The sequence below is a fragment of the Oryctolagus cuniculus genome, chromosome 1 (genome assembly GCF_051225735.1).
Source record: "Oryctolagus cuniculus isolate XC-2025 breed Fujian yellow rabbit chromosome 1, ASM5122573v1, whole genome shotgun sequence".
Taxonomy (NCBI): domain Eukaryota; kingdom Metazoa; phylum Chordata; class Mammalia; order Lagomorpha; family Leporidae; genus Oryctolagus; species Oryctolagus cuniculus.
In genome coordinates, this window is record NC_142867.1 from 220340272 (window position 1) to 220356501 (window position 16230).

At 43.3% G+C, this 16230-nt stretch overlaps 1 protein-coding gene and 1 pseudogene across 6 annotated transcripts in view; one reads left to right on the top strand and one right to left on the bottom strand.

The window, feature by feature from the left end:
- The window catches only part of ASTN2 (astrotactin 2), a 1018233-nt gene that overhangs the window by 64643 nt on the left and 937360 nt on the right, over positions 1-16230 (bottom strand). The window lies entirely within an intron of this gene.
- On the top strand, positions 14520-16002 carry LOC127484759 (small ribosomal subunit protein eS25 pseudogene; annotated as a pseudogene).

Genomic DNA, 16230 nt, shown 5'->3' on the forward strand with positions numbered 1-16230 from the left:
GTGAATTATTTAGCCCAGGTGGGGAGAAAGGTCCTCCGCTCAGGACTCTACACCTTTTGGAAAATACTAAGGGGATTTATGGGCTGCCCTGGGGCTGCCACTCTCTAACCTGCTGACACTTTTTGCTCTGGTAACCAGGGAGAGGCAGGACTCTCCCTGCCTCTCCCCACCTTCCCTTCACCTGGGCAGATGTACAAGTTCAATCACTTTGTCAGTGAGAAACTGCTTTTCTAAGGGACTCATGTTCACCTATCAGCTGCAGTTAGTTTATTTCTTCCAAAACATAACGGCATTTTAAAAATTTTTACTTAAAACATTTTAGGAGACATGAAAAAGTACTCATATTTTTGGGGCACCATATGTTGTTTTGATAAATGTATACACAGAGAATGTCAAATCAGAGTAAACTATTTCCTTAAATGTTTAACACTTCCTCATGGTGAAGGCATTCAAAATCCTGTCTTCTAGGTTTTTTTCTTTTAATCTATAGAGAAATACGTAGTACATTAACGTTATCTATTGTCAACCTACCATGCAATAAACCCCTCAGAACCCCTGACTCCTATCTAACCACAACTTAGTACCTGTTAAAAACCTTTCCTTAGGGGACAGTGCTGTGGCTCACTGGGTTAAAGCTGTGTCCTGCAGTGCTGGCATCCCATATGGGTGCTAGTTCAAGTCCCAGCTGCTCTGCTTCCGATCCAGCTCTCTGCTATGGCCCGAGAAAGCAGTAGAAGATGGCCCAAGTCCTTGGGCCCCTGCAACCACGTGGGAAACCCGGAAGAAGTTCCTGGCTCCTGGCTTCGGATCAGCTCAGCTCTGGCCATTGCGGTCATTTGGGAAGTGAACCAGTGGATGGAAGACCTCTGTCTCTCTGTCTCTACTTCTCTCTGTAACTCTTTCAAATAAATAAAAAATAAATCTTTAAAAAAAAAAAAAAAAACCTTTCCCTAGCCCTTTTTCCTCCTTTCACTCCCAAGCCTCTGCTAACCACCACCACACTTATAACTTCAATAAAATAAAGAAAAAAACACTTCTGAGTGAGGTGACATAATACTAGCTTATTTCACATAACATAATGACCTCCAGTTCCATCCATGTTGTAAGTAACACCACATCCTTTTCATGGCTGAGTAGTATTTCATTGTGTATGTGTGCCATATGTTCTTCATTCATTCATCAGTGATGGGCACTTGGGACTTTTTTCATTTCTTGTTGACTGTGAAGGGTGTTACAATAAACATGGAAGTGCGGATGTCTCATCAACAGAGTGTTTTCATTTTGCTGGGATCCATGATGTTCTTTTACATTTGAAGAACCAGTGCATAATGATTCTTACCTTTATCATAACAGCAGAGTGAGGTAGTGGAAAGAGTGAGTTTGAGGGGGTGGGGAGAGATGAGACCTGGTTTTGAAGCCAGCCTCACCACTTCTGAATGTTATTATTTAGGGATGATGACTAAACTCAAAGACTGCTTCTTTATCTGGAAAGGAGATAATCCTATCTCATCCAGGAAATTAGGTGAGGAGTAAATGGTATATTGTAAGTAGCATATCTGATGCATGAATGGTTAATAAATGTTAGTGCTCCCCTCAACTATGCCACCTTACTGCCCAAAGGTCTGGTCTCATAAATTTGAGGGCAAAAGTTTTGGTGCTTAAACACAATTACTTTTAGATATATCACATATTATGAGTTATTTAACTCTCTAGAACTTCCCTGTTTTTTTGAAAAAGGAATTACTTTTGGAAGGAAGGAAAGAAGAGAGGCAAGGAGGGAAAAAGGGAGAGGGGAGGAGATTCAAATGCTTATTTGGTTCTCATCTCATTATTTGATGTCAAGAATGCTAGACATTTTTACTTTTATTGGCCAAACATTCAAAACAGTCCATCTTGATTAAAATGTAATACAACCTAATGAGTTAGGCTAACTGTGATTTTATAGATGAAGGAACAGGTTGAAGGAGGGTTATTTGGGATCCAAAGTGTGTACTTTTCCTACTACGCTTTTGCCTCTACATGACAAGATGGTTAATCTGGGAGTTGTGTTTTATGCAGCTCTGCATCAACACTATCCAGCCAGGGATGACCATGTAGCTATTTACTGAATTCTGCGAAATCAAACGTTAGTGGTTGAAGCCTGAATCTGCTCCATTTCTTCCAACACCAGCACCAGGTTTCATAAATCTTTTTCTTGGGAGAGCCAGGTTGACTTCTAGGTAGCTGTGTGTGAAATAAAGAAAATTCGGGGGTGGCGCCGTGGCTCACTTGGTTAATCCTCCGCCTGCAGTGCCAGCATCCCATGTGGGCACCGGGTTCCAGTCCTGGTTGCTCCTCTTCTGCCTGGGAGGGCAGTGTAGGATGGCCCAAGTGCTTGGGCCCCTGGACCCACATGGGAGACCAGGAGGAGGCACCTGGCTCCTGGCTTCGAATCAATGCAGTACTGGCCATGGCAACCATTTGGGGAGTGAGCCAACGGAGGGAAGACCTTTCTCTCTGTCTCTCTCTCTGTCTATAACTCTGTCAAATAAATAAAAAAAGATTCATATTGCCTAGATATGAAAGAAACTGGCAAAAAGAAAATAAGAGAGCCAAAAAAAAAAAAAAAAGGCAATGGTAGTCTAGCAAATATCTATCAAAGTTCCCCATGTGTCATTGTGCTAAGGGACCTGTGGCTCATCCTCATACCTGCCCTCTAGTGGACATCTGCTGATGTGACCTGCTTTAAATCCATGGATGACAGCTGTACCCCAGGTTTCCACTTGAGAACCAGCTCTCCCCAACCTCAATCTACATAACTTAGGTGGAGCTAAAGTCCCCTCTATCCATCAGAGATGGGCATGTGATCAATGGTGATCATCGATGCAATCACATCCCATGTCAGGGACCAAAAACAAAGTGACCCAGGCCTGATCACACCAATGCTTGGGACAGAGACCATCCTGATGACATCATTTGAAGCTCCAGACCCCGGCATGTCTGAAGTTCAATCTACCCTTGGATATTGCAGGTGTATTAGTCACTGTTTTTCCTTTTCCGCCAAAGTTACTTTCTATTTGTTTTCTATTACTTGTAACCAGGAGTCCTGCCCAATACAAATCCTGAGATAGGTTTTATGATTGCTATTTTATAAACAAGGAAAAGAAAGTTTTCATATATCAAAGTAAATTGTCTGGGATCATACACCATCAAATAACCAGGCTGGACTTCAACTTCAGAGCTGCCAGACTCTAAAACCAGCTCCTTGTCCTTTCATAAAACAGTGCCCAGGATAAGGAATACAAGATTATACTTCTCAACAAGAAACTGGGATCTCCAATGCCATACTTCCTCCCTGTCCCCCACTCCTCACTCATTCCAGCTATGCTGGCATTTGTTCTCCCTAACAAGTCATACATGCTCCTACCACAGGGCCTTTCCACTTGTGCCTTCCGTGCCTGGAGAGTTCTTCCCTGTACCATTGCACAACTCTCTCTCCTTACTTAGACCCCTATGTAATGTCACTTCCTCAGAAACGCCTTCTCCTAGCCACTCCACCAAAATGAGCATCCACTGTCGCCCTGTATCCATTTTCCTTACTTCTCTTCACAAAACTTATCGTTATGTCTCATATATTGATGGATTACTATATGGTCTATATCTCCCTACTGTAGGGAGGGGACTTTGTTCACTTAGAATGGTCTTTGGTCACTCCAGGTTCTCCTAAGTGAATGTATCTACTGTGTGAGGCCCAGAACACAAATAGAGGAATGTCTTGGTTTGAATTCTCTTAAAGTAGAACCTAAGACAATGGCTTGGGCACAGGTCATTTATTTAGGAGGTGATCTCAGGAAGCAGGCATGGGAGAGAGGGAAGAAAGAGACAGGGAAGAGGAAAAGTCAACTATATAGGTGCATCATCAAGTTTCCTGTGGTGAGCAACAGGGACCTTTTAAGAAGTGAATGGGATGCCTCCCAGAATTGCTTGGCTAGAAGTCAGGGGGTGGGAACATCCCAATTAAAGATCCCCACTGGTTGAGCTTCAAATTCACATGTGTTAATTTCCCCACACTTTTTAAGCTGTGCTTGCACATGGGCCTGGGGAGCTCTTTCAGTCTTGCACAAATCTATAAAGCAGAAACTGCAAGTGTGTGTTTGAGATCACTGGCAGTACAAGGTGAGCCTGGGTGTGCACAGAACTAGTCAGCACAGCTGTGGCTGAAAGAGACATGGCCAAGAGGATATGGCATGGCCCCAGAGGCATCTGTTGTAATGACCCTATCTCTGCCTTTTACAAGTCTGAAGAAAGAGAAACTGCTGTGTCTTCCACACGAAAGTACAGGGCAAACTTGTTAGTCTCACTGTTGAACTAGTTCATAAGCAGTTAATGAATAACCAATGGATGCCAGGGAAAGGACAACTTAACCACACAAACAAAGCCCGTTCCCTGTGGTGTTCACAGCTTAGCAAGGGAGAATTGAAAGGGCTGCTTTTACGTGTGACCCACCAAGGAATCCCACAATTTATTATTAATACCAAATTTAATAATATTAACTCCAGCATTAATATGCACTTGGCTAGTAAAGCCTTTCCTTTTCTACAGTTGGATTCATTAGGACCATAAAAGCCCTCGTCATCCCCACAGTCTCGAGGACAAATGATGCTAATGCATTTGGCTGGAGTGGGTATTGCTAACATGTGTGAGAAAAGCTGATTTGGGAACTGGGTTGGGAGGAGGAGGAAGGTCCAAGGAAAGCCAAGCGCCCTTCTTCCTCCATTACCCCTTAAGAACCACAGTGTGTGTTCACTGCCTTTGAAGAACTCATCCATAGAGGGTTTTCTTCTTTTCTCTTAGTTTCTTTTTCTTTCCCTCCCTCCCTTCTTTCCTTCCTTCCTCTCTCTCCCTTTCTCTTTCTTTATTCCTTTCTGCTTTCTTCTCTCTCCTCTCTTCTCTTCCCTTCCTCTCCACTCCCTTCCTCTTTTCTTCTTTTTCCTTCCATTTTTAAAACACATTCCCAAATGCTACAATATTGTGAAGTGGAAAGAACCAGAACCAACTGTTCCAAATGTACTTTCATCAATTTCTCAGTTCCTCTACCATTTTCAATTTTCTATGGGCCAAACACTTCATTCAATGTCTTCCAACCTATGTAAGAAGGTGGCAACCGTAAGGTTGCTGAAGGTGGGTCCTCAGAGCCCTTTTGTCCACAAATGGGGTGAAACAGGACATTATTTGGAAGGACTAGAGTCATTACTCTCATTTTATGAAAAAGAAGAGAGAGTCTCAGAGAGGCAAGTTGCCCAATTACACAGCAACTGCACAAAAAAGTTGAGATATGAGCCCAGATTAATCCAATTCCAAGGTCTTTGTGTTTTCCACCACAATACACACTTCCTAATTGCTCAGTCTCCATGATCCTCAGTGACCCAGTCTGTAAAATGTGATATCTACTCTGCAGAGGATACATGAGGAATAAATTAAATTAAGTCTAAAAGTAAATTGCAATCTGACAAGTGTGATGCAGATGTAAGGACTTGCTGTTAAAGGAAATCCACACAGTGCCTGGGAAAGATCATTTAGATATCAAATCAGTACTACCAAGGTAGATCAATGTTCAGTCCCAAGGACACACCAGGGCACACAAAATGTGATGAAGGACCTTTCCTAAGCTGGGAACATATGTGCCCATGACACAGAGGAATTCCAGTGCCAACAGGTTACCTGACTCCATACAGAGAAGGGACTTGGGGAAAGGAGCAGGCTGTAATGGGGAAAATTTAGGACCAACTTCTGTGCTTGGAGCTTGCAGAACTCTTCTCCCAGTTCTCTGACAACCTGGCCTCTTCTCTTCCTTTATCTCATCTTCAGAACCCTCTGTGCCACCCCAATAAGACACACCCAATATGGTCTGCTCTCAATTATGCCTCATAATAGAACTCTTGATTTTCCAGCAAGCACTAGGGACAACTTGCAGTTAGTGTGTTTGCCAGTTTATTTACCTCTTAATTTTCACTTCATTACTATGGCATTAGCTCCATGAGTTCAGGAGTCTTATCCACATTGTTTATGACATCCCCATCCTGCACTGTAGCAGAAAGTGAGGGACACAGTGGCTATTCATGAAAGACCCAATGAATGAATGTGGTGGGGGTGGGGTAAGCCTGGAGAGGTAACTAATGACGTGGCTAAGGCTTTGTAAACATGTGGAAAAACTCATGCTCATCCTTTAAATTTTTGTTCATACACAATATCTTAAGCCTCTTCTTAGCCATTCCCTTACCTCCATATAGGAAACTTTGGGCTCTACCCTCCCATCACCAAATCTGGGTTCCCACAACTTCATGTGCCTCCTTCCATTGTGGTCTTTAACTCATTATCTTTTAATTACCTATTTAGTTGTCTTCCACCTACCCCCATTCTGTCTTATTCCCCAACTGAGACCTAGAGCCTGAGTTTACTACAAAAGAAGGCACATGGTATGGGTGCAGACGGACACTAGGGCTTCCTTGGGCATCAGTCTTTGGGTTGAGTTGGTAAACACAATCTCAAGAGGCCACTGAATCCTACATGAAAGAGCACTTACCAGGGAGATTGCCTTGCCTTTGCCTCCCCAGAAGACCCTATACAGGTCACCTTCCTCTGCAGGGAAAATAACCATCATAGAGAGAAAGCTCATCAACCCCTCTTCCAATCTTGACCTGATTTGATTTTGTGACCAACCCCATTGTTCTGATTCCTCTTTATCTCCCTATCACTGTTTCCTCAGTCTGGCTCTCCTAGTCTAGCTACCAGACCCTCATACAGCAGGACATCTCCCCAATTAATGCTATTGCTTCAATTTTAAACACACACATGCACAACTTGAAAGGCAGAAGCGGAGGGCTTCAATCCACTGATTCACTACCCAAATGTCCACAAGAACCTGGGTTGGCCAAGCCAAACAAAGGAGCCAGGTACCAATCCAGATCTCCTATTTGGGTGGCAGGGTCCCAGCTACCTGAGCCATTACCTGCTGCCTTCAACACTGTAAATTAGCAAGAAACTTGAAGCAAAAAGCAAAGCCAGACCTTGAATTCTGACATGAAATGCAGGCATCCTAAGCATTTTTTTTTTTTTTTACAGGCAGAGTGGACAGTGAGAGAGACAGAGACAAAGGTCTTCCTTTGCCGTTGGTTCACCCTCCAATGGCCGACGCGGCTGGCACGCTGCAGCCAGCGCACCGCGCTGATCTGATGGCAGGAGCCAGGTACTTATCCTGATCTCCCATGGGGTGCAGGGCCCAAGCACTTGGGCCATCCTCCACTGCACTCCCTGGCCACAGCAGAGAGCTGGCCTGGAAGAGGGGCAACCGGGACAGAATCTGGCGCCCCGACCGGGGCTAGAACCCGGTGTGCTGGCGCCGCAAGGCGGAGGATTAGCCTAGTGAGCCGGGGCGCCGACCCCTAAGCATCTTAATTAACCAGTCAAATGCCTGTCCCTATTATTGCTTTTTTTTTTTTTTTTTTTGACAGGCAGAGTGGACACTGAGAGAGAGACAGAGAGAAAGGTCTTCCTTTTTCCATTGGTTCACTCCCCAATGGCCGCTGCGGCCAGCGCACTGCAGCCAGTGCACCGTGCTGATCTGAAGCCTGGAGCCAGGTGCTTCTTCTGGTCTCCCATGTGGGTGCAGGACCCAAGGACCTGGGCCATCCTCCACTGCACTCCCGGGCCACAGCAGAGAGCTGGCCTGGAAGAGGGGCAACCGGACAGAATCCGGCGCCCCGAATGGGACTAGAACCCGGTGTGCCGGCGCCGCTAGGCAGAGGATTAGCCTATTGAGCCATGGTGCCGGCCTATTATTGCTTCTTGATGTCTGCCCAATCCTGTTGTTCCTACCAAGCCAAACCCTCTACTGCATCATCACAGCTACCCACACTGGCTGCTCAATGCCTTTCTCTTTCCACAGCTTTCTCCTTCTATAAAACCCTTTACAGCTTATAGTAAAGTGTGCCCCTGCTGCTTCATCATCTATAAGTTCCACAAGTACATGGTGAGGTGGGCATGGCAGGATGGAAGTGAAGATTTCGATCTTACTGAAGGGGAAATTGAAGTCTGGGGAATGGATGTGCCCATCTGAAGAGGTACTAGGGACTGGGACCAGATTATGTATTTTCTAACTCTCAATCCAACACTTCAGAAGCTGGCCATGTGCTCTTGTCCCCTCATCCAGACTGTGAGCTGGACCATGACTAATGCAGCTTTATAGTCACCCCCTGCAGTGCCTAATGAGGAATCTGCTCTTGCTGAACCCTCCACACATGTTTACTGAGTTAGACAATTAACTTTACTAGGACACCAAGTCAAATCCTCTTTGGGGAGGGAGAAGTTGCAAAAAAGACAATTCTGTGCTCATCCCTGGGTTTGCATCTTAATTTTGCTTAATGACTCTAATTGATTCAATCTCTCTAAGCCTCATTTTCCACATCTGTAAAATGGATGTAAAAACAGCTACTGCAACAGAATCAATGGACCCATATTGAGAATTCACTTATGCAGTGTATAAGAAGCACTTAGCATACTACTTTCACATGGTAAACACTGAACGGCAGTCTTATTGCTATTATTTCTGTTATTATGGGAAACACTAATTCATGAAACATTGTATACGAAGTAAGCAAAAAGGGAAACTTCAACAACCCAGAGAAAGTAAATTATCCTCATGTACTTAGCACTTTTTGCTCCTTCCAGACCAGAATTGCAGACATTAAGTGCCTGGAGAAGAAAAACTGCTGAATGCCCAAAGCTTCCCTCTTTGTCTAAATATAAACTCAAACCCTGTGGTTGCCAGATAGTGAGATATCTTCAGTTTTTCTTCTCTCATAAGGTGGAAGATGAACCTAACCTTCAAATACAAATCTGGCGAGGACCCTCCACAAGCAGCCTTTGGGAATCCCAGCAAGGCGCCAAGAGGATTGGATGAGATCCTGAGCCCACTCCACTCCTCAAACCCGTTGCCCCCTCCACACTCACACATGTACCTGTGCACGCACATACAAATGCACACCCCATGTCCATTCCACCCCTGGAGAGAACTGGCCTCCAGAAGGGTGGGGAGAAGGCCCGCACAAAGATGAGTCAGGTTTTCTGGTCGTGCAAGTAACACTATTTCACCGAGTTGAGGTGAATCATTCAGAAGGAGGTGGGACCTGGAAGGTGGCAGAGAGGTAGATTTCCAAGTGTGTGTGTGTGTGTGTGTGTGTGTATGAGAGAGAGAGACAGAGAGAGAGACAGAGAGAAAGAGAGAGAAACTTAGAGAGAAACAGAAATTGGACACAGGGACAGACACAGAGAACCAGAAACAAAAATGCAAAAAGAGAAAATCAGAGAGAAGCTGAGAGACAGTCAGATATTTAGAGAGATGGAGATAAAAACAGACTCAGAATGAAGGGGAAGAATAGAGACAGAGAAAGGGCCACAGAAATAAACACAGGTATAGACAAAACCAGAAAGAAATGGAGACATAGGGGCTGGCGCTGTGGCGTAGTGGGGAAGCCACTGTCTGCAGTGCCGGCATCCCACACGGGCACCGGTTTGAGTCCCGGCTGCTCTACTTCCAATCCAGCTCTCTGCTGTGGCCTGGGAAAGCAGTAGAGGATGGCCCAAGTCCTTGGGCCCCTGCACCTGCATGGGAGACCTGGAAGAAGCTCCTGGCTCTTGGCTTCAGATCAGCGCAGTTCTGGCAGTTGTGGCCAACTGGGGAGTGAACCATCAGATGGAGGACTGACTCTCTCTCTCTCTCCCTCTCCCTCTCCCTCTCCTTCTCTCTCTGTGTAACTCTTTCAAATAAATAAATAAATCTTTAAAAAAAGAGAAATGGAGACATAAAGAGACCATGAACAAGAGAAACCAGGATCCTTCAACACACAGAAAAGGAAGGAAGGAGGGTGTACATTGTGGTACAGTAAGTTAAGCTGCTGCTTAGGACACCACATCCCATATCAGCATACCTAGAATCAAGTCCTGCTCATGTTTCTAGTCCAACTTCCATCTAAAGTGCCAGCAGCAGATGATGTCTCAAGTACTTGTATTCCTGCCACCCATATGGAAGACTCTCATAGAGTCCCTGTCTCCTGGCTTCAGCCTGTCCCACCCCTGACTGTTGCTGGTATTGGGTGAATGAATCTCTGTCTCTCCTCTCCCTTCTCTCCTCTCTCCCTCCACCTCTGCCTTTAAAATAAATAAAAATGAAAAAGGAGAGAGGGTAAGGGAAGGTCCAGAAAAGTATTTATCCAGGGCAACCTGAATGACTTCTGGTCCTGCCTCTCCCAGGGAAAATGATCTGAAAGGCAAAGGAGGAAGAGTTGGAAGGTGACCCCCATTTTCATCCAACTCCCTTTATCTATCCCTCACATCCACAGATTTTTTTCACTCTATTAAAATGACTGCCTTGCCTTGACATTTATATTGAATTTTTCCTTTAAATAGAGAAGAGGAAACAAGTTCTCTCTTCAGTCCACAATGAAAGCTATAAAAGGGTTTTTAAGCTTGGAAAATTTGGCTTGTCAGTTTTTCCTACTGTTTAATACCCGCCTTGGGTTACAGTGAATGAGTAAACATGTTTTATAAGCTTCTAATTCATACCTAACACTGTGCATTTGCAGTTTTTACATACTACACATATGCACACTACATATATACACAAATACACACATAATTACTTATGTTTATGAGTGTGTGAGCTTGTCTATAAGAAAGTTCTCAGATTGAGATAGTTCCCTAGGCTTTGCAAACCATTCTCTTTCCTTATTGAATCTTTGTAAAAATTCTTTGAGGTAGGCAAGGTAAGATTATCATTCCAAATTTGCAGGTACCTATAAGTAAGGTAGGCTTCAGGTCCTTTTGGGGTCATAGCTCATACCACAGTTTCTCTCTCCACACACATTGATTTAATGAGCTTAGGGAATTCAGTGACTACTTCTGGACCTGCAAGGACCTAAAGCCAAGGGGAGCTTAGGGCATCATCTGCTTCAGTGCTTCATTTTACAAATTGGAAGGATGAGAGTCATAGAGGGTCTGCTGGTACATATGGTTCCTTTGTGCAAATCAGAAGAGAAAAGAAAAAGCTACCTTCTTGTGATACTTTTCTTCTACATAGCTGAAACTTGTTCTAATATTTTGATTTGTTACAATTTGTTGTAACAAAGGAAGACCTTTCTCTCTGTCTCTCTCTCTCTCACTGTCCACTCTGCCTGTCAAAAAATAAAAAAAAAAATAAAAAAAAAACAATTTGTTGTAACAAACTGATTGATGGTTAATACATGTCTATGATGTTTATAAGGAGAAAGGTGAACTTTTGGATGCATTAGAATTGTGCACTGTGAAACCTACATGACTATACCTGATATCCCTAGGATGGGGGGGATCAGTTAAAGTCAGGGAAGACAGGACAAACAAGAGAGAAGGAGAAGGAAAAGTCAGACGAGAGAGAGAGAGGTCAACCTGTCTTTTTGAATTCTAAGAATGCAACCCATTTTACTCAAATGAGAGAATACTAATTAGTATTTATTGAGCACTTAATCCTTTCTGATAATTATAATAACCCTGTGTGAATAGGGAATATATCTTTACTACTACTTGTATTTCTTTCTTGGAACAATCTATACAATGTATCCATGGAGTCTGCTCTGCAGACAGAATCGGAGCTTTGGCCAGATTTCTCTGGTACCCATCTGGCCTGTTTCTATTTTTCCCTCACTTGGTACCCACAGTATGTATATAGACATTAGCGGGCATCAGATTTTTGTTTTCATAAAGCTTGGAAAAAAACTAAAGAAAATCAAACAAACAGAAAAATAAAACAAAAACCAGAAGTCTGTCACAGCAGGCAAAGGACCATCTTTGGATTCCAACAAAATTGAGCTTCATGCCTTTGATATCCTCTTATATAAAACAGAAATAAGAAGTACCCCCTACTCACACACATACTTTTAAAGAATGTTTTAAGGATTCAATGTGATGTAAAATATCTGTCCCTTGATGCATAAATATGTTCCCAAGGCAAGCAGAAGCGGCTATGAGTCATGGGTACTCATATTAGCCTAGAACTCTACAGAGTACGTGACACTGTCAAATCTATCAACTATAAAACCTTGGCAATCTAAGGCTTCACCACCCCTTGGGGCAGAGCTGTTTCTGCTATCCCTTTGCTGACTATACCTTAAGGACTGTTTCATCCTTGGTTCACCTTGACCATGTCCTAGGGGCTTTACTAATGTTATATCCTTGATCTGAAGCAGTCTTTATTCAGCAATTCAGCAAGCCACATGGTTCACTCCCTTGCATCTTGCAAGCATCTTCTTTTTTTAAAAAATTATTTATTTGAAAGGTAGAGTTATAGAGAGGCTGAGGCAGAGAGAGAGAGAGAGTGAAAGAGAGAGAGCGCGCGCGCGCGAGAGAGAATCTTCCATCCGCTGGTTCACTTCACAAACGGCTGCAATGGCCAGAGTTGGACCAATCTGAAGCCAGGAGCCAGGAGCTTCTTCCAGGTCTCCCACATGGGTGCAGTGGCCTAAGGACTTGGACCATCTTAAACTGCTTTCCCAGGATCATTAGCAAGGAGCTGGATCAGAAGTGGAGCAGCCAGGACTTGAACTGGCACTGATTATGGGATCCTAGCACCAAGGCAGCAGCTTTATCCACTACACCACAGTGTTGGCCCTGTAAGTATCTTCCTAATTGTCACCTCTTCAGAGAGGTATTCTCTGAGCACCTTAGCTAAGATGGTACTCCACAGTCTCTATCGTTGTATACCGTTTTATTTTTTCTTTGAAGCACAAACTATTCTTTAACATTGCATTGTACATCTATTATGTTGTCATCATTCCAACTGGAACAAGAACACCATAATAGGAGCTTATTGAATGCCTTATTCTCACTTTCTAGAACAGAGTTCAGAATATACATAGTTTCATTTTGTTTACAAATTGCATTTTCTGTGAACCATTTGAAGACCTCTACTATGTATGGATTTTAGAAATTTTGGTACCTAAATAAACTCATCTTTTAATTATATTTCCTGTGAGCTTTTTGTAGTCTCCACATGTTTCCTAACATTGCTCCCCTTCACCTCCAAGGATACACTGGGAAATGGGTATTATTTAGGATTCCTGTTAGGTGAAAAGCCACAGGAGATGGAGGTGTGATGTGTGACTTCCCAATGTGTCCTCCACTCAGACACAGGCCTTGATGGACTCCCATGGACAGATCAGAATCCTAGCCCTGAGCAGAAAGTACACAGCCAAGCACCAAGTGCCAGATCAGCCATTGCCAGCTAAAGAAGGAAGGAATTGATAGAAAGTTGGGAGAATATGGGAACAGAACTATCCATCTCCAGGTTCCAGAGAGCCAGGCAGGAGAAGTCCAATTACTCTTTTAGAGTAATTTCCGCTCTATAAAGAGGTGATACTTACTTCATTGCCCCAAGATTTCCATTTGCCTACTGGGGATGGCCAAGACTTTCAGGGGAGGGAGCGACTCACTGACTCTTCAGTTCCCTGGAGAGGAAAGGAACCTGGGCTTGGACTTGGCTGTGCTCTAACTTGACTTACTTTTTACTTTGTGACTCACCTGCCCTCTCTAGACTTCAGTTCTCTCATCTATTTAAAGAGTTCTTGAGCCTACAGAAAATTTAAGGATTGGTTTTGGGGAGATTGTGTAAAGAAAGGCACATGCCACTGCACGTGCTATATATTAAGTTCTTTGCAATAGGCCAGACACTTGCTGAGTGCTCTCTATATGTGATTTCTGCAATCCTCTCATTAGGATGCTAATTTTGCAGTGTGGAAGCAGAGGTGTACAATCAATGACCATATCCAAACTCACAGATAGTGAGCAACAGTTTTGAGATTAGAACTCAGAGCTCTTAAAAATGTGTCTCCCTCAAATGCAGAGCTGGGATATTCCAACTTGACATTGTCAGAGACAGAATCAGCAGCCTAGAAGGTCACTGATGTGAGTCTTCTATTTTCTACGTGGAAAAACAGGCACAGAACAAAGGAAAGTGATGTGTCTGAGGTCACATACAATGTGTGAGTTCTTAGGAAAAGTACTCCTCCAAACTTCCTTCTGGCCCACAATATCGCCAGAGCTTCACACCCAGTGCTCGCATCTAATGTGTGCTCAAAATCAATATGAATGAATGAATGAACTGCCATGTCAGATTCACTCATCTTTTATTATTCTTGGCACTTCCCTATGGTCGCACGTCTGTTTATGCGTGAGTCCTTGTCTGATATGTCCTATCTTCTGCAAACTCGGGCTTCAGGTCTCAGCTTTAAAGTTCAGACCCATTTTCACTACCTTCCATTTTTATATTATTACATGGGGACCTTATTAGCTCATAAACTTGTGCAATTTTCACAGCTTTTCTGAGCCTCAGTTATCTCAACTACACATCACGAAGGGCTAATACCAGGGTCTTCAGAGAGCTGCTATGAGGATCAATGATGTCAGATCCGTCAAGTCAGGCATGTATTACACATTCACTGCATGGTAGTGGTGCCATGGTCAACATATTTATCATTTCACTGGGTTTCATGGCCTGTGGGAACTTTGGTATGTTCCACTCAGTCTTCTAGAATTTCAACTCATCTTCTCCATAAGGTTAATTTTCTAAGGATTTTCATTTGGATATTGATATGGATCTTGACTTTCCACCCCTTTTCCTTGTGACATAACCCCAAATTTGTTCATGGATCAACCCCCCAGGAAACCATAAAGTCCAAATTGTAAGCTGATCACATTATTTGGTACTGGTTGACCCAGAAGGTCAACCAATTAGGAGGTAGAAAGTGCCACATAGCTACCAAGAAATTTCTGATCTCTCTTAGGATGAAAACACAGGAAGAGCATCCGTTTCTGCTGTGGAATATGTCTGGATATAATACTTAGAAGACCTGCAAACCATGTTGTGAGCAGCATCAGGTAAACATCTGGCTTCCAGCCTAAGGAAGGAAGGAATGCACTAGTACAATGCTGACTTATGGTATTATAATCCACGAGGAGGAAGTCAGAAGCTATTACTTTCAAATAATATAGATAAAGTATTTAAGAATGTTTGTTTTTTTGGTAATTTAAACCAATGGTCCTCCTACTTTACCATGCACTAGAATCTTCTTGTGTTAATCTTGCTAAAATGTAGCCTGTGGGATCCTACCTACAGGGTTACTAATTCAGGAGTCCTGTAGTAGAATTTAAGAATTTAAATTTCTCGGGGCCAGCGCTGTGGCACAGCAGATTAAAGCTTTGGCCTGAAGTGCTGGCATCCCATATAGGCTCCGGTTCTAGTCCCTGCTGCTCCTCTTCCAATCCAGCTCTCTGCTGTGGCCTGGGAAAGCAGTAGAAGATGGCCCAAGTCCTTGGGCCCCTGCACCCATGTGGGAGACCCGGAAGAAGCTCCTGGTTCCTGGCTTCGAATCAGCTCAGCTCTGGCCTTTGCGGCCATCTGGGGAATGAACCAGCAGATGGAAGACCTCTCTCTCTGTCTCTACCTCTCTCTATAACCCTGTCTTACAAATAAATAAAAGACATCTTTTATAAAAAAGAATTTAAATTTCTCTTTTTTTGTTGTTCAACAGCTTGCAAGGCTGAGGTGGTCACTGCTGCACTCCACACTTCACCATACTGTGAGAAGAAGAAAATGCTGGAAAATCAGCTAAGAAAGATAAGTACTTTGTGAACAAATCTGGAGGTAAATCCAGAGAGAAGAAGTGGTCCTAAGGCCAAGTCTGAGACAAGCTCAACAGCCTACTTTTATTGGACAAAGCTACTTATGATAAGCTCTGTAAGAAGTTCCCAACTATAAGCTCATAACTCAAGCTGTGGGCTCTGAGAGACTGAAAATTTGCAGGTGCCTGGCCACTGCAGCCCTTTTAGAAGCTCCTGAGTAAAAGACTTCTGAAACTGGTTTCAAAGCACAGGGCTCAAATAATTTACATCAGAAATACCAAGAATGGAGATGCCCCAGCTGCCGGTAAAGATGCATGAACAGTCCAGTGCATTATACATTTGGAAAAATAAAACTTTATTAAATAAAAAAATTTAAATTTCTTACAAATTCCCAAGTAAACTTCATTAAATAAAGGGAAATTTAAATTTCTAAGAATTTCCCATATAAGACAGTTGCTGCGAGTCTGAGGACCACATTTTGAGAACTGATTAGATGATTATCTAAAATTTTCTCTCACACTCATTGGCCTGTAAATAATACTTCTT